The following is a 19,134-nucleotide window of genomic DNA, read 5'->3' on the forward strand; positions in this document are numbered from 1 at the left end:
TATGGGAATTCTCCATTAAAGAAAAAGTTCAAGGCACAGCCCTCAGCAAGTAAAGTGTCTTTTGGGATAGGAAAGGCATGATCCTTTCGGATTTCCTGAAATCCAGACCAATGATGAACTCTGACCATGGCATCATGATGCCTACTAAGTTGAAGGCTTGAACTTACGAGTCAGGACAGAGAAGAAGACAACCTTGCTCTTGCAACATAACAACAGTAGGCCTCATACCAGTTTAAAGGCCATGGAGAACATTGCCAGTCTTGGCTGGACACCACACACACATGTAATAGTCCAGATTTTGTGCCTTGTGACTTCCATCTGTTCAGGCTGAATGAAGAAAGAAGGACTGCATGGGAAACACTTCCTAGCAATGGTGCCAACATAGCAGCCATTAAAAAGTGGGTCATCTCCACTGGTGCAGATTTTTACAAGCACAGCATGCATTGTCTAGGCCAACAGATATGGGGCAGTTTTCTGCCCCATAAGAGTCTCAATGACTCCAAAGCCCCTTAGAATGCATGCCCAGCTGGTAAATTATCTTGTCTATATGATGTGTATCGTATCTGATTCAGTACTTCTGGCTTAATACATCCTAGCAAGAGGATGACCTCTCTAGGACATTCACTCTGTCTTCTGTATTGAGATCAACACAGCCATATTTAGAGATGAACACTAATCCATTAATTATTTTAAAACACATTATTCTACAGTCAGACCAATGATTATTTACCCCAGCGTCCTATCTCTGATGATGACAAGAGGAAGCTCAAGCAAACCTGGTCACCTCCTGTCAACTTCTCCCTTTGGCTTCCTCAGCATTAAGAATTGTAAAAGGGATGTTGGAGGGCATATCCATGTCAAGTCCAGTTAGCATCTTTGCAGGGAACTGCAGTACATGAATTTCTCTAATCCCATTTTGAATCTAATGGTACTGTCTCCTCCCACGCCTGCCTGTGGCACCTATTTTTGAAAGTTCAGTATCCACCGTACAAAGAAATGAACTTTCTTTTATCAGCTCTTTAAACCACACTACTAGTTTTAACTAGAAATGTCAGGTTTTAGCAATCCTGTTGCAGAACTCAATGAACAACAGTTCCACACACACGTAAATCCACTGCCTTCATGACTTTCAAAACTTCATTTCTCTCTTCCTTCTCCTCTCCAAACTGAAGTCATGGCCTCTTCTGCCTTTGTACCTTGTCCAACTCCATTCTGTCTTTTATGAGATGCAGTAATATACAGTGTAAAAGAACTGTCACACTAAGTTTTTACATAGCTGAAAAGCCTTCAGTCCTGTTCTTAGGACCTTCTTGTTGATGCCCTGCACAGTGTAGAACTCTAAAAATTAAAAATAGTATCCTTTAAAATTAGAACACATATTACAATACAATATGCAATCTTGCCTTCCATAACATAGCTGAAATGCAGACATCTGGGACTGAGCTGTATGTTTCATCCACATTTCCCTAGGCAACTGAAAATAAAACAGGTGGATTACAGAAAAGGTATATAAAGACTTACCATGCCTCTTCCCTTTCCCCTAAAGTATATCCACTGTAGGATCATCCAAGCTGCTTGTGTGAGACCTGCTGAGCAGCTAGGCTATAACCTCAAGAACTCTAGAGTTCAGAGTTACCTGCTTTAAACAATTTTGTTTACACCTCTGTGTGGTCATTATTTGATGATTCAGAATATGGAAAGAGACTTTGTCTAAATTGCTGTCAAACTTGAGGCATATTATTATACTTATCACTTCAAACACATATAACTTGATCTTCTTAACCATATGTGCCCAGCGCAGAACAACAGCTGCTCTGCCCTCCTCTTTCCTGTATTTGCCCAGATTGAAGGTTTTACAGCCTCTATTTTCAACTGCCTGTAAAATTTATGTTGAGAGAGGGAGAAACCTTTTACTGAAGCCTTTGGTAGGTTACACTTCCCTTATCACACAGCCACCAATGACATTTCTAACAACAATCTCCCCAGAAAATCTGAAATGCAAACCAGTAAACAAGAAATTTTAAAAAGCCATAGAGGTTAAAGATTTTTTCTTGGCAAAGGAGAAGTGAAGGGTTTGGACAAGACAAAGTAAAATCTAACTTAAATATACTACAGAAAAACTTTGAGCTTTACTGATGCCTTATTTTGGGATTGATGCCATAACTATGGCTTGGGATACAGCAATAAACAAGAGGAAAAAGTTTCCCAAACTACATAGCTGTGCACAGCTTATACACAATTTCATTTTCTCTGGTTTTGAAACACACATTCAACCTTTTCAAGAAATTGGAAACAACATTTTGTAAGCCAGTCCACTCTCTTCTCTTTACAGTAGTTAAACTTAAGCATTTTACAAAGAACAGATCACCTTAGCAATGTTACTTAGTAGACCTCACTGGCTGAACCTTGGGGCAACATGTTCCATCACCACCTAAGAAACCTCTGCCCAGGTGTTTGCCAACAGATATCTCTTACTTGTTCTCACAGTGGCAAAAAACTACAATCACCTTAAGAACTCTGAAACAAAAATAAGCATCAACAAAATAATCTTTATATAAGCAGGTCCAGTACAAGGCATGGCATCCACTGCACCAGCCTCACAAGGCTGCCTCACAACAGAAGTATCAAGTTTGCATGATAGCCACATAAGAAAAGCTTTTCATTTCTGCAGCACATTGCAGCCAATATTTGTTACTCCCTAATGAGCTCACTTGGAAGACTACAGGACTGGTTTTCTACAAACACGATAATCTTCAAGAATCTCTTACAGATATATTAATTCATTTTAAAATAGCACTAAAATGGTTTGAACTGACAAGATTAGCCACAGATGTTGTTACAGCAGGACTGTAGATAGTGAATACCTTTCACAGCACAGTAGATTTGGGTTTTTTTTTCTCCTCATTAAATTTAAGCCAGGCAATTGTCAAAGCAAAACCAACGCTCTCTACACCACACACCAGGACAAGCTGCCACCTGTTTAACACCTCTAGGTGCTACTGCAACACTAACGTTCTTCTACGTATTTGCAACTATAAATGCAACACTTGTACACAGTTTGTGAGAAACTGTTAAAATGAATCTGCGAGTTAAGCCTAAACAGCCCAGGCACACAAAAACTTCAGATATTTCAGAAATTGGGAACCTTTACACCAGACAGAAGTGCCTAACGGGACCCAAACTCTCCCACAGATGGGATTCTGCAGATTTGGTGGAAAATGAAAGTTTGTCTAAAGCAGGAACTTAGCTTATTTTCATTCATTTTCATCCTGAGCTTAATTTTCATGTTGTTTTGCATCTGTGAATCTGATTCTATGATCACAGAATTGTTTTATTACACAGGGAAAGATGTAATATTTACTCAGAAGCCATCATCTTCATGCCAATGGCATGTCAGTGAAGGTCTAGAAAACAAGTAATTTGCTCACTCTTTTGGTGACCAGTTGGACCAACGCCTTTCCAAGATGACATATTTATAAGCCTGATACTTTCAGCTTACAACTTTTCTAAAATATCACAACTATTTACTGACAGATTAAACCACGATAAACTGATTAGGAAAAATCAATAATAATAATAATAACAATAATAATAATCCAATGTTTCCAAACTTATAATCAAAAACTATCTTTTAGTTCAAGCAAGAAAATAAAAATTAAAAGTTTTCAGAGCAAGATTTGACCAAATTGGAGAGGTCTAGAAATATCTAACAGTAATTTCATCAGCAATTCAAATGTAGTGATATGGAAATTCTATAAGAACAGTGAGCTAGACTGGACAAGAGGAAAAATTAAGAATAAAATATTTTACGACAATATTGTGGAAGCAAGGCTTGAGTTAATGGTTGCACTGGTGTGCAACATAAATTAATATTATAAATTAGACAATACATTTTGGGACCACTTTACACTTGCAGATAATCAATAAGGAAATGTGGATTTCTGAGGACCTTGGTATATTATTATTTTCAGTTTTAGATTTAAAGTTATTTAATCTTATCCATGAGTAAACATGCATGTAATTAATACACTATTTCACCTGTCATTTTATAGTATGCAATATTTTGTTACTCTGAATAAAAATAGCAAATATGAACAAACTCTACAAAAACATCAGTGTGTATTTTCTGCTAAAAACGTAGAGAGCCAGGCACATTGTTAAACTGCTAGGTTCAGCCTACCTATCACTGTATCTTTTGTCCCATCTGGTTCAGCAGCTATCACTGATTAGATAGAAAGGAATAGAAAAAAAGGATGAGTTTGATGCCATGGAGTTTTACATCCTTCTTGTCAATTTGAAGCCTCATGTGAGGGAATTTTCACAAGAACCTTCAGTGTTTCAGTCCAGACAGAAGAGAAAGTCATACCAAATCAATAGATAACCACAACAGAGAGAACTCCTAATAAAAATTTAAGTTTTCATTTGAAATTGCATCGATGTTTATTGTTTTGAATCCAGTTCTGAGGTGGTATAAATAACTGACTTCAGCCAAGCTGCTGACACCAGTTGGGGATGTCAAAGTATAAAAAATAAACATTTATTTTCCTCAGATGTGCCTCATGGGCTTTGAAGTCTACAAATTTCACACTGCTTTATCCTATGTGTTCATCTCACACATAACTGACAAGCTAAGCGGCATTCATAGAGGTACAAAAACTTCACTTTCCAAGCCTGACTGTAGAACTGCAAAGGCCAAAGTAAAAAGCTTAATTTGTTAAAAGCTAGTCCTTCCATTATAGCATTTCTAAATATTTATTTAGGGGAAAAATTTCTATCAGGTAAATGCTATGCTGATGGCAAGGTGAAGAAAATTTTCTGGTTCACACAGCAGGAGGACTAAATATAAAAATGTTTTTTCTTCCATAATGCATCTTCATCACGTGGAAAATGGTAGGTCAAGTTCAGTTTTGCAGGTGGTGCTCACAGTGTTCGCGAAGCACAGATAACACCTCGGCAAGACATCAGAGGACAAACTCCCGAGATGGCCTGCAGCAACCATCAATACAGTGGGAGCTGTAGCAAGCCTTCAGGTGCCACTGTCACTGTGAGTGTTCCCATGTAGCTGTAGCTACTCAGAAGGCAGCAGTGCCCAGCCATCTCAGAGTCATCACAAGGGGAAAGAAAGTGACACTACTGCACTGCCATAGGATGAACAGTCAACATGAGCATGAGCATTCAGTCCTGGCCTAGAGAACCCTCCTTCCTCAGCCCATGTGAGTGGTCTCTCACTGCCGCATAGCCTTACCTCAGGGTGGTGGGGCAATTTGCAAGTCTGTAGGCTGCTTCTCCTGATGGGTCTCAGTGCATGGGCGGGGGAACTGGTGAAACCACAGCAGGATTGGAAGCAAGAAATTTCAGCAGACTGCTGACTTACTCAATGGTTTTTAGACACACTGTAGAAAAGAGAAGACAAAGGAGAGATGCTTGCCCTGTAGAGATAGCTGAGCCATAGCACTTTTCATAAGGACTATTCACTGCACTTGAAACAGAAGGCACTTAGATCACTGAAGCTTGATAAAACTGAACCAACCTTTAATTTGAAGCAGTATTTTGAAGCAGTAAAGCCCTGTAACTATTCCCTACTCCCTCCTTGTTTTAAGAACAGTAGGCTAGCACAAAAGCAGACAAGTCTCCCTGCACTTGAAGGTCCTTGTCCAGATGCCTCCTCTCAGATGCCCTCAGTTGACTCACAGTGCTGTTGTGAACCAGACGCTTATAAGCTGTAATCACCAGAAATGCACAGGTCTACCAAAAAAACATTGTCATTTCTTTTTAATGTTCTCAGCTATTTCAGCTCTAATCCAAACAGGATATCAGCACGTGATAGGAGAGGGACAATTACTGAGCTAAATGTGTATCCTCTTCTTCTTGCACACCAACATTTCTATAAAGTTCCTAGTAGCTTCTACATCAATTCCAGCCACTGAGAGTTAAAACAAAGGCTTTCTCACTGAAAAATAGATAAAGGATAAAGTTTAAAAAATTTAATTGACCAGCAGTCACTTTTTTTTTCTTTTTCACCCTAGGAAAATACTTCATGTAAAAAAAAATATGTGACTATTGGTAGTAGGAAAGGGTATCATCTTCTTGTTTATGTTTTTCAGGCTATAATATGCTTCAGAAAATTCTATCTTAATATTTCCTTGAGAAGACAGAAATTGTACAGTCCACTGCACTGATGGTAGAGTCATTTTGCCATCTGATTAAAGCAACGTACAATAACAAAAGCAATAACAATATACTACACCGAAGTCATGTTTTATGGGTATATTGTCTAATTGGATAGATATCGTTTAAGAGAGATGTAATGTTTCATGCAACTACAATCACATATAATGTACTTAGAAGTCTGTTTTCAGTAATAATAGTTGCAGATATGCATACATGCTAGACTAAATTAATGGGTCAAATTACCGAGCTTGTTACAGTGGATGCATGCTGTAAGGGGAGACTAATTGGAAATCAGCTGGTCTAAAAGAGTCATCTGCCAGTTCAACATTTACTCTTATTGCTAGCATCGAAGCACTGGCAAGTGGCAGGGCTTTTGTCATGCCCTATTTGCCATCAGGCCATGTCCTTCGAGAGCCCCTTCCCATAAGTGCAGGTAGAGGAGGTGAGCAGCACCACGCACACTGGGCAGCACTGGGGCAGCTTCAGGAGGGAATTCTGCAGGTCTATAACTTAGTAAGGGCAGCAACACACTAGAGGAACTCCATCTATTCTTTTAGACTATACGAAAAGATCTCCAGCTATTACAATGGTCAGTAAAACATTTGAAAATAGTGGGAGTCTGGGAAAATATTAGCATACGCCAATTTTAACCACACTGCTATAATGTTAACTCAACTGCAACGTGTTCACATTATTCCCCTTGACTGGAAAAGCCACTTTCAAAACACATATATACGGAATGTCAACGTATATCACTAACAGCCAACTGCACATCACAGTTTCTGCCATCAGCTCTTCTTCTAAAATAGCTTGCTGGGATCTAAGCATTGACTTTTGTCAAAACAAAAGCACCTTTTGTACCCAGTAAATTCTTACATCAATTTTTTTCATTATATAACTAGCTTGGTTATGGCTTACATTTTTGTTAAAACTTAGTTTGAACCCAATGTGTCACGTACTACCAGTGAGCCCTTGAGCTACTAGGAGGACTGGTTCAGAGTTCTTATTACAAAAAATTCTTAAAGCAGGCTCTGGGGATGTTTCCCAAGAAGGAGCAAGGTTCTCTGAGTCCCTTACACCGCAGTCAACAACAAAGACTTTCAGCTGTGCAGTGGACCAACTGAGACTTTTACAGCTAATGAAGAAACGGAATGCCAGATCAGAAATGATGGAAACAAACGAATGTATAAGTGATAGAGTTAAGTTTGGGGAAGTATTTTACATTTCTTGAGGAGATGGGGAAACAGAGACATTAGTTTTAACCGGTAACAAATTCTTTTACCAGACTGATAAAATAGATGATATTTTAAGGACTTTTTCTAACACTTCTCTGGTTGCCTTTTACATGGATTATTTTTACCCACATTTCCCAGACTACTCTCAACCCTTTTTGTTGGTTATGATTAACATCATACAGCACCGTAGCTGCAATACTTCACTCTCCATCATTTCTCTCCTCCAATATCAGTCACCTTTGTTCCTTTTCCTCCACTACCCTGATTCCTCTCCATACTCCAGCTGAGCTTCATTCCGGTCAGCCCAGCACAGGAGTGCTTGGCAGCTGCTGCACGTGACACAGGAACGCATCTCCCAAGCTGAGACTCAGCAATGTGGAAGGCTGCTCTGCAGAAGTCCCGGACTACTCAAGATCCACAGCCTTTTCTCACATCCCCAGATACGAGTCATGATGGTAGAATGGTTGGAGGATATAAAATATTTATGCTGCAGTGTTAACACAAATTAAAGGAAGAGTACTTTTGTAATCAGAGTAAAGATTGCTGAACGTATTTTCTGCTATCCTCTGGTGATTATATGTTAAATGCAAAGCTCACACAGCTGGCTCAGCCTGTGTCATAACTTCACAGCCTCAACGTTGAACACAAAAACACCAATTAACTGTTTTCTGAGGTTTACTTTCAAAACATACCCAGACACTCTCCTCCGTAATCAAAAGTTCTTCAGTTCCAAAACTCTATTTCCTAAATGACAGCATCCTCATTACAAATATCAAATTTTGTGAAGTACTTGCTCCATTTTATCAATACAATTAACAAAAAGCAGGCAAACACTGAATCTGAAACTGCAATGGCAAACTTATGCCTATGCCTAAGTTTTACCAAAACCTGAATCAGAGACATACAGAAGCTAAACATAGAAAGGAAACATTTGAAATTAACTATACTTGTCAGTCCTTTGCACAAGAATTCAACCACAGTTTCAACAGAAAGACGCCACAGACTCTGAGCATTAAGGCCATTATCTCAAAACAAGCCAGTGATTGTTTATGGTGCCTATAAGAAGGTGTTGGCACGGCACTCTTTGCTTCATTCATCACCCCCTCATTAAGCATCCTATTGCTCAGCCACGCATATCTGCAGAGACCCCGGCAGCACTGCCCCTGCTGAGCACAATGCCCGTCTCCCCCTACGTTACAACAGACCCTACATACCAGAACGAACTCGAGAACACGAGCACAACTCTCCCACACTTTTTTACACCAAAAAAAAAAAAACCAAAATAGCCCAGTTGGTTTCCTCCTAGCATCCAAACAGAGTTTGGGTATTCAAGTGAAAGATAAACCATTTACTTCTATTACAGAAATTTGTTTGAAACTACACTGAGCATGAAGTACAACTACTGCATCCAAGGCTTCAGACAAAACCACATGCTATATGTGACACAGCAAAGAAGATTAAAATGTTTCTTCAAATAGAATTTGAACTTAAATCTGATCCACAATTTGCCTCATGTTTTATCTCATCGGTTTAAAAGTAGGTCTTTCTTTGTAGCAAAACATTGTACACTGTTTTCCCATCCTTCCTGAAAGAAGAGGCATGTTAAAGCTGCTATATTGGATCATCACCAACACCAGCAATTTCTTTTTCCTTCAGAGAGGTCCGACATATGCATTTCTATCAAGAGTAGAAGGCAGTGCATTTGCAGCCCTAGTGATAATCCTGTTTTGAAAGGCCATGAGCCGTTTCAGATGGGGAAGGTCCTTATACATCATGGCATTTTGATCCAAAGTAACCTCCTGTTGGCTTACAGGCTCGCTGGCTTGATGGCAGCCTATTAAAACAAGACTTGAATTCTGCACATATGATGCATAGCAAAGGCCCATTTCACATCTCAGGTTTTTAATATGAATTAAATCACATCTGCTCATTCTTAAAGATAGCATAAATGGAACTCAGCTCCTCCAGATTTCTGTGGCTATCACTTCCAAAATCAAGCAAGAATCCCCCAAATTTTTATTCTCAGCATCTCTGACATCAAGCAAAAACAATTGTGTAAACTGTTGGCAGAGTGCCTGCGTCACAGCCTTGTCTATGGACTGTTCCATGCAGAGCCCAGCAGCCTGAACTGTCAGTGTCTGCACACAGCTCTGTGCTGGGGAAAGTGAAGTTCAAGGCCCACTTCTGACAACATCAGCTTCCCTCTGGTCTCCCAGAATTCCTCAAAATCAGCACGTGCCTGTCCACAGATACAGGATCTTCCCTTGAAATCTCTGGTCTACATCAGACACTGCGTACACAAATGATCACAAGGAAATCAGTGTTAGCAACATGTGTGTAACTACACACCGTGCTAAAATTTTCATTTTAAAATATATTTTTCTTTTGCTGTATGCCTTCACAAACCTGCAAAGCATTTTATTGAAGATTTAAGAGAGAAACTTGTTATAAAAATCCCCATAACCGTATTTTTTAAATGATTTTTTTTTTTTCTCAGACCGAAGTGAAAAATGTAGAAAGTAAAGAGCAGAGTGTGGAAAGTATATTTTCAGACATCCTGGTTTGTGAATTCCAGGTGCTACTTCTCAGATAGGCAAGAAAATTAGATTCAAAAAAAACCTGATTCTTAGCATGACTGTTTATTTCTGAAGTTAATGACATGCAAATCACTATGCATGTATTTACATTCTTGATTAGAATGAGATTGAGAAGTTAGAAAATGGAGCAATGATGATCCTGTAGGTTACAGCAGAGGTTTTCCAGACAGGCAAGAGTCAAGAATAACTTACATGTAAAAAATAAAGGCTGGAAAAAAAAATGATAATGCTGAAGATAAGCAACTTGCCTCTAATGTCCTCATCAAAGAGTTCACACTATCTAGGGTGCCTACTTTTTTAATTAATGGAAAAGTAGTTTGATGGGAACACCTACGTCATGCTGGGGCTCTGCGGGGCTCCTCTAGAAACTTGCAGTTCTGTCACACAGCAAATGCTCATCAGGCTCCCTAACGCAATAGTCTGACCTCCAAAGCAATGAAACTGAAGTCTGCTGATGAAACTTAAGAAAGAAACTTGATGAAGCCAGCTGAGTCTCTTGCATAATTCATTTTCTCTTCCTCGGACAGTTCTTGATGGGGCTGTTGAAGGAGTGCCATGTCCCCATCCCAGACACCTGACATGCACACACATTGCCCAAGGCACATCCTCAAGGGATGAAGCCACAGCCTTCCTCCACATGCAGCACAGCTGAGGAAGAAGAAAGAAAGAGAGGAAGAGAGGTGGAGAGGAAAAACAGAGGGCTGCAAGAGGACAGGGGCTAGCTCTGAGCAAGGCAGCTAAGAAGTAACCCAGAGGTTGCAGCATCTGAGGAATTCCTGAGCTGAAGAAAGCTCCAGCTCAGCCTCAGCTGAGAAACAGAGAAGTACAAACACAGGGAGAAGAAGAGTTGAAATGGGGAGCAGGGGGAGAAAAAACAACCCAAGGAATTTAAAGATTATCTATTCTGGACTAAACAGCAAGGGAAAGCATGAGTGCTATGGGATAAGAAAGGACAATCAAAAGAGCTAGTCAGAATCAATGCAAAGAACCAGATGTGGCCAGAACTCTCAGCCACATCTTCATGGGCTTTTAGTTCTAGTTTACAGCAAAATACCAGGAAAAGAAAACATTGCTTCAAGCCTGGCCATCAAAATCAGCAACTACTTTTTCCAACTTAATTCTTCTAAACTTTCAGACTTAGGAGAAAATCATTGCAAATGCCTGGGTGATGCCTTATATATTAACATGCAATTGCCCATGTAAGATCACATTGGCAATCAAATGTGAGATTCAAAAAAGTGCTGCCAATATTGAGCAAAGCTCTTTGAGGCCATTTTTTCCTCCTTCTACAGCTTTGGGAGTGCTTTTCCTAACTGGGTTCTGGCTAACCCCCTCCTGCCACTGCAAGGAACTGATCACCGGTGCCTCCTCTGCTCCCCTGTGGTTTGTGCTCTCATTTGATTTCTGAGAGTCTAACTGGAGTCCTTGTATTCTTAGTATAGAAGATACAGGCAAAGTTAATGTCCTACAGTATCCAGAAGTACAGCTGAAACTTCAGATCTTTCACTCTACGAAATCTATGTAGGTTTCTCTTCAACACTTAACTGCGTTTCAAGTGTGTTAAGGACCTGCTAACTTCCCTACCAAAGCCTGACGACTCCCACAGTGGTATCCAGCAACAAAGCTAGGAATTTACCAGCAGGCACTCTGCTTCATTAGCTGTAACTTTTAAACAGCGCAAACAATTCCTATTTTAACCCATCTTGCCGTCTACTCCATCTGTGCCAGCGGCTGTGGAAGAACTCCCAGTTTCCCACGGAGGGAGCTGGAGCGTCTCTGACCACTGGAGCTGATGCAGGAGACAGTACGAGTGTTAAAAGGCATTTGAGCCTTGCTATTTCACAGCTTTGATTATTTTAAAACACAACTGTGCTTTCAATATAAGCAAAGACGAACCAAGCAATTCCACAGCTAAGTCACAACCTTGAGCCGCAAATACCTTTAAACAAAGATAGCATTTGTTTTGGAGGTCTTTTATTTTTTCTTCCCGGCAGAGGCTCCCTCGAACAAGGCAGGTCGTTCTGAGCACAGTCGAACAGAGCCAGGAGCGCAGCGAAGGAGAGAAGGGCGAGGCACAAAGCAAAGGAAGTGAAAACTTGCAGGAGCAGAACGCACTCTCTGGCAGGCTGAGTTCCCTGCGGGGAGGTTTGCGACTCCCGTGCTGAGGAGCGGGGCCTAAGGACACAGGTGTGCGGAGCAGAGCAACTACACCCCACGTCTTTCTCTGCCCGGCGGAGCCCTTAGGAAGCACCTCCACCTGCGGCTCCTCCGCCTCTCGCTGGCAGGGTGGCGGCAACGCAGCTATCCTATACTCGCGGCCCCCTGCCCACCGCTTCTCAGCCCTCCGTCCCAGCACCCCCGGCCCCTCCATCCCAAGCCGCGACATCCTCCCCCTCCGCCTCACCTGCAGTCCCCCAAGACCCGCCTCCCGCACAAGAAATTCCTCCGCAAAAGTCGAGGTGCTCGCTTCCCCCTCGATACACACACACATATGCCTCCGTGCGCTCGGGGCCGGGCAGGTAACGCCCGCACCCCCCCGTGCCTACCTGTGGCGGACGACGGGGCGGCAGGGTTCGGCGGCGGCGCTCTCCTCACGCCTCGCTGCCGGCCGGGCTGGGCGGAGGCCGGGACGCGGAGCCGCCCCCCCGCCGCATGGCAGCGCCCGCCTCGCCGCCGGGCCCCCCCGCGCCGCTCGAAGTCGGCGCCCGCCTGCTCGGGTCCCCCCACGGCGCGGTGCCGTGCCCCGGACGCTTCGTTTTCCTCGAGGAACGGAAGGCGTCAGGCTCTGCCCGTGAAAGGATCCGGGCGCGGGTGGGCGCAGCGCTCAGCTGAGGGAAGCTTTAGCAGAGCGGGGTGCTGCCGGCATCGCTCCCCATCCTCGCGCCGTTACCCACCTGCACGCGGCGCAGGTCCGGCCACGCGCGCGGTCCACCGCCCCACAGCGTGCCATGGCCCGGGGCGAGCCCGATAAGCTCCCAGAGATGGTGTCCTCTAACGCGAGCCTGGAGCGACCCGGGGGCGCGAGAACCAGAGGCTGAGCCCTCGGTGGGTGCAGCAAAGCCAGGGCCGCTGCTTCGCGCAGCGCCCTTCTAGCAAGGCTTTGCTTCGGAGCGCTTCTGTCACCCCATTCTGGATCTGTAACGCCACTCAGTGCAAATTAAGACAATCCAAGCAAGTGTATGGATCTGAGAGCACTTGGGGGAGCCAACCACAGCACCGCGTCGCCACAAAGATGACTCACCGTGTTGCTTCTCTGTTAAACTGTTCTGAAGAACGAGTGCTGCTCCAAAAGTAACGCCTCCTATTTTATGATTCTGGCTCACACCCTCAGATGGAGGTGGTATGGCAGCAGAGGTTGAACGTTCCCACCAGTGTTCCATTACCTTTTGTTGCCGCGTGAAAGACGGTAGCAGAGGGGCAGCCCTGATAAAATGGCGTCTGACATAGAAGTGAGCATGAAGCAAAGGCATGGCACTGAATTTCTCCACAGCACCCACTGACATTCACTGAATGTTTATGGAGACCAACCAGTGGGTGCGAGCACAGTGAGGTACAGTTCAGCAGTGACAGTGCAACATCTCCACTGGTGCAGATGGTCACAAGTGCAGCACACAGGCTTTTGTTCATTGCTGACCAAAATGCATAGCTAATAGTGGTGACTATATAAGAAAGTAACATTTAGTAGCTGAGAACGTGCTCTATTAAATAATGTTGTTGCACTCTTCGTATCTGTTGCGGCTTACATGGAAATAAATAGGAGGCATTACTTCCAGAGTAACATACGTAAATAGAACAACAGAAAATATGCATAGAAACAGATAATATATTGAAATATTTTTAGCAACTCCGTTTTGTACTTTCTGCCCTGCTTTCCCAACTGCAAAACTTTTCACCACAGTAGCTCTCACATGGTTCTTTTTAAGCAAGAAACAAACATCCTTGAAACTGGGAATTTTCTTCAATCCATGCAGAACAGCTATGTTACCTCATAAATATTAATGAGCATTAAGCTGTGTCACAAAAATAATTTTCGTGCAAAGAGTCTTCTGCACATAGGTGCAGTTCCTGGCAAAGTTCACATCACTGAATTCTCTCTGCTGGTTGCAGGTCCTTAGTGCCACAGATTTCCTCTTCAGATGCAGCAGAGGCAACTGAGAATGCTGAGCTCCCAGAACATAAAACATCATCAGAGAAAATTAAAAGCAAACAAAAACAACACAGAAGCAATCAAGCAAGCAAAAAAAGAAGGTTGTTAATTTGCATCGGAATTTTCTACCTCTTCTGAACTGGTCCACCCATCTCTGTATTTTTCTCTTTAAATTTTAAAGCGTCTGAACATTTGTTCTGTCAGTCGAGAAAAAAATGGACTGACTTAAACTCATCTTAGATCCCCAGGGGATATCACAGAAAAATAGGACAGCAGTGCTGAGAGGAAAAACTCCATCTACTGCATCTTTTACAATTAAAACTTACCAACAGTGACATGGGGGAAAGAGGTGAGAACTGCTTTTATGCTGCAATTCAAAGTCCCATATTGTATCCAACAACCAATACACAAAGAGTGCAAATGAAAATTACTTATGGCAGTGGCAGTAGCTGACAGTTGCTCTGTCTGAAGAGGGCCCTTCTGTAGCTCTATTCATACTGACATGTAATTAAAGCATACCATGTCCAGAAATTTCAAGCAAAAAGCCTTGAAGTATGATTGAATTGAGCCCCATGTATGTCTTTGTCTTGTCTGAAACGCAAGAGGAATTTAAGGATGCTTCAGGTATTTTATATATACAGATGGATTTAACAGAGAACCATAAAAGTGAATCAATCCTCTTTATAATATATATATTATAAACTTAACTGCAATGCCTAAAATTTTGACTTGTTAAGTCCCGCTAAATCTTCACCTATCGACAAATTTTTAGGCTTCTTCTATTAACAAAAAGAATTATGATGACCTTCAGGAGCTTCAACTGAGTAAGAACTAAGAAATCTGGGACAAAGCAGCGGCTCCAAACTATAAACTCTTCCCTGAAAAACGTTTTTTGTGAAACAATTCACAATTGTGACAAGATATTAAGTAACTTTTTCTGTAACATTTTACCCTTCCAAAAACATATGAAAGAAAGCACAGTGAGGGCAAGTCCTTGGATTTAAGAGAAATGACACAACTTTGCAGTTTCTGGGAACTATCTCATGCATACTGGACTGTTGATTTCATAAAATCATAAAACCATAGAATCACCAAGATTGGAAAAGACCTCCAAGGTCAACTAGTCCAACCATCCACCTATCACCAGTATTTCCCACTAAACCACATCCCTCAGTACAATACCTATATGCTCCTTGAACAACTCCAGGGATGGTGACTCTACCACCTGTTATGGTGGTCAGTAACTTGTGGAAATCCAACAGCTTGCTGCAGCAGTCTGGGCTACTGAGTGCAGAAAGCACCATCTGATCTCCATGGTTGGGCTTTGTTGGTGTGGACACCACCTGAGCTGCAGGGCAGGAGCTGCTGCCTGCAATTGCCTACATTTTCCCATTGATGATATAAACATGCAGAACCACTATGTGGCAGCCTGATATGGCTAGGTGGGATGAAACCCATATTCCCTGCTCATGACAGAGGAAGTTTCAAGAACTTTCAAACTTCTCACTGTTGTAATTATACTCCAAAATAAGTAAGGGGCTTCTGGTGCCAGTGCATTGAATGATTTCAATCAAGTTTCCTTATCATTACTATTATAATGTTTTTAAAACCCTGCTATTAAACACAACCAGCATGTAGATGAACTACAGAAATGAACATAGGACTGGAGCATTAACACAGCAGACTCCAAACTCAGATTTCTCATACGAGGAGGAAAAGGTGAAGTATTTCATTATTTTTTCTTAAATACATTTCCATCTGCATTTCAAGCTTTCTAAAGCTTGAAATTAGCATTTCTAAGCTTTCTAAAAAGATCAAATTGTGTAAGTTTTCTAGGTCTCTTATTTAGATTTTTTTGTACATTTACTCATTTACTAAAATCCATATAATCCCTTACATGGAAAAAAAATCAAAATTCTGTAATATTTAGGCAAGTTTGCTTAAAGATATGCCCTCAAAGCCTTTGCTCTCCTGTATGGTTCTACATATACCATTCTCACCACTCTGTTGGGTTTTCTTCGTACTTTGCTCTCATACTTCTTCAGTAAATATTTCCCCACTTGTGTTCAGAAGTATTTTGTCAGTTGCTCTCACTAAGCCAGCTTATTACACTCAAACCAATATAAAATTAAATTAATGCAGATCTTTTTCCTGCCACTATGAATGTATTTTGCCAGCACTTCATTACATCCTAATAAAAATCTTTAAAAGCACCAGTTAGATCTGAAAGAAACAGAACACATACATGTCTCCTGATGGAAGATTATTGTGCCTTTTAAAATAATAATAATAAAGTAATAAATATTTCGTGTTGATCTTTATTAGGTTCCTCGCACTTTAAGATAAATGGCCTTTTATATTAATGATAATAAGGAAATTGCTTATCTATCATGGAATAGGAACAAAGCATGGAGTCAGAGAAAGTATCATTCCTAATTTTCTCTTCTTACCTTTTACACGTAAAAGCTTTCATATAGTAAGCATCAAATAAAAGGCTATCTAACTTTCCTCTAATTTTTCTGCTTGAAGGCTGCTTTTTTTCCTTCTTTCATTTGATAAGTCTGCAATCTGTAATACGCATGCTCTGATTGTAATGGTTAATTCATTTCTTCCTCAGGTTACACGCGTAATGACACAGTTACACAATAATTTATTTTAAGAATTTTGCTGTGCTTGACCTGCTACAAACATTACATAAAACCATGACCATCCAGACCACATTCAACATTACTGCCTTAGTTACCCTGCTGGTGGTCACATTTCCCAATGGCAGTAATTTACCAGAGACAACAAGCAAAAGAGAGATTACGTCTTAATAATGCGCCCTTGGTGATATGAGTACACTGGCCCAAGATATACATGTGTGCATATATATATATATATACATACATATATATACACACACATATATATACACACTTTTTTTTAAAAAAAAAAAAAAAAAAAAAAAAACAGGTTTCAGTTCCTAGCAGCATAGTATGACAGGTAACTTGCTTTATGTGCTCTGAAGCCCTCAGGTAATTTACCACACCTTTTGCTGAAGACAGGACTAAGTAAAAGCAGATGATTTGAGAATATTCAGAGATGTGTGTTAGCCACAAAATCTAGGGAAATTTAAGTGTGACTTACATCATTCAGAAACATATGCTGTTTGCATAGGTTTTATACCCATACCTACACACACACATATATATGAAATATGTATGTAAACTGGTATAGTTTAGAAAAATTACAGTATTCCTCTCAGAGGAATTTAAAACTTAAGTCTCATAAGAAGTATGCCAGCATGAAGCGTCTAATGCAAAATACGTTTAAGCACCAGTGGAAAAAAAGACTGCCTTTTCTCACCCCCAAAACTGAATAAGACAGCTTTAACAAACTTTCTTTATTCTACCCATACAATATGAAATTCCCTTTGATAGGAGCATCTGCAAGCAGTGCCATGAGAACATCATCATGTATTTCACATCTCTTCCATGCCAATTGGGAAGGCAACACATATCATATTACAGTGACATTCTGGCTACAAGATTTAACTGCTGTATGAGCATTTATTGAACACACCTGCAAGTACATATATATATATATGTATATATATACACACACACACACACACATTACATACTGTCCAACACTGATTTCTTTTCAGAGAAGAGAAGCACTTTTCCTACAGACCTAGCAGGAAAAACAACATCAGCAAGCGGTCAGTTTATCATAGTGGCTCTCATAGCCAAAACTCCTCCTCCAGGCTGAAGTGCAGAGTATCAAGGAAAACAGTCCAACAGCTGCATAAGGTTATTCCTGTTTCCACATGTTAGTAAGTCTTGTTTTAAGAATTAACACGAAAGTCAGCCAAAGTTAATTGTGTTGGAATCCATACTTAATTCACCATTACACCTGGCCTAATAGGAGGATATTTGAGGTTCACAGGTGTTTGAATTGCCACATCTACTTTAAATCAGAGAGATCCTCACACAAGCTGAGTTTAGGAAAAAAAGCAGGCAAGGACTGTTTTCAGCATGTGGCCCAAAGTTCAGGCTGGTGTCACAGCTCTGCAGATCAGACCCACAAAACAGACTTAAAGTAATGCAAGTGCCATATTCCAGCTAATCTCAGCATATGTGGGAAACCCTAAGTCTATGCTTAAACTTAATTTTGGAACATGTGCTCAGTATTTTGCATGCACTATGTGTTTTTCTGGGTAGGAATAGACAAATGCTTACTTCAGTACTCTGGGGAACATCAGATGAAGTCTTGCTTTCATCCACATGTATTTCAGTTTGGAGATGCATTAATAGTCTAAAGTCATTACAGCAGTTTCTCAAAATAAAAAGCCTTTTAAAAAATTGCTATCTAGGTTTTAATGCTTTAGCCTGATTTCAAACAACTTCAAATGACAAGCATTTCTATCTACTTTGCTCCTGTTCTCTTATCAAGCCACAGCTAATCAGTTAGCAGCTGTCCTGCTGCTAACTCAGGCAACAAACCACTCGTGACTTCAGCAGATGTTCTGCTTTTCATGCCGACAGGGATATTTACTAACAGTTTTTCTTGTTACAGTTTTCTGTCTCAAAACGTACTCCTCAGAATCAGGACTATGCTACATTTAACCATTCAGAGCCAGAATACCCATTCGCTAAGTTTGGCAGCTGCTCCAAAGGACAAGATTTTTGTCAGAGTTGAATATTTAAACTAGGACCACACCCTTTAAAATAAGAATTCACTACCTTTTTTTGTTGTTGTTGTTTGTTTTGGTAAGAGAGATTATCAGAATAGCAAAACCGGGAAGGCTTTCTGCTGTGAAACTGCATAAACCCTCTGCCTTTATTTGAACCTGCCAAATGAGATATTTGTTCATAAAGGGAAAGAAATGCTAGCTAGTAGTCTTTATAACACCGGAATATAATCTCCAGTTTGTAAACTGTGCAAAGTTTACAAATTTAGCAGTCACTAACGAGCACCTCAAAGAGAATTAAATGGCAGG

General features: G+C 41.0%; 1 protein-coding gene across 1 annotated transcript in view; it reads right to left on the reverse strand.

The window, feature by feature from the left end:
* SHANK2 (SH3 and multiple ankyrin repeat domains 2) overlaps window positions 1-19,134 on the reverse strand; it is a 344,135-nt gene that overhangs the window by 324,207 nt on the left and 794 nt on the right. The gene's annotated exons all lie outside the window — the stretch shown is intronic.

Source organism: Lagopus leucura, unplaced genomic scaffold (assembly GCF_019238085.1).
Source record: "Lagopus leucura isolate 7727_CA_CO unplaced genomic scaffold, USGS_WTPT01 Super-Scaffold_1, whole genome shotgun sequence".
In the NCBI taxonomy this organism is placed as follows: Eukaryota; Metazoa; Chordata; class Aves; order Galliformes; family Phasianidae; genus Lagopus; species Lagopus leucura.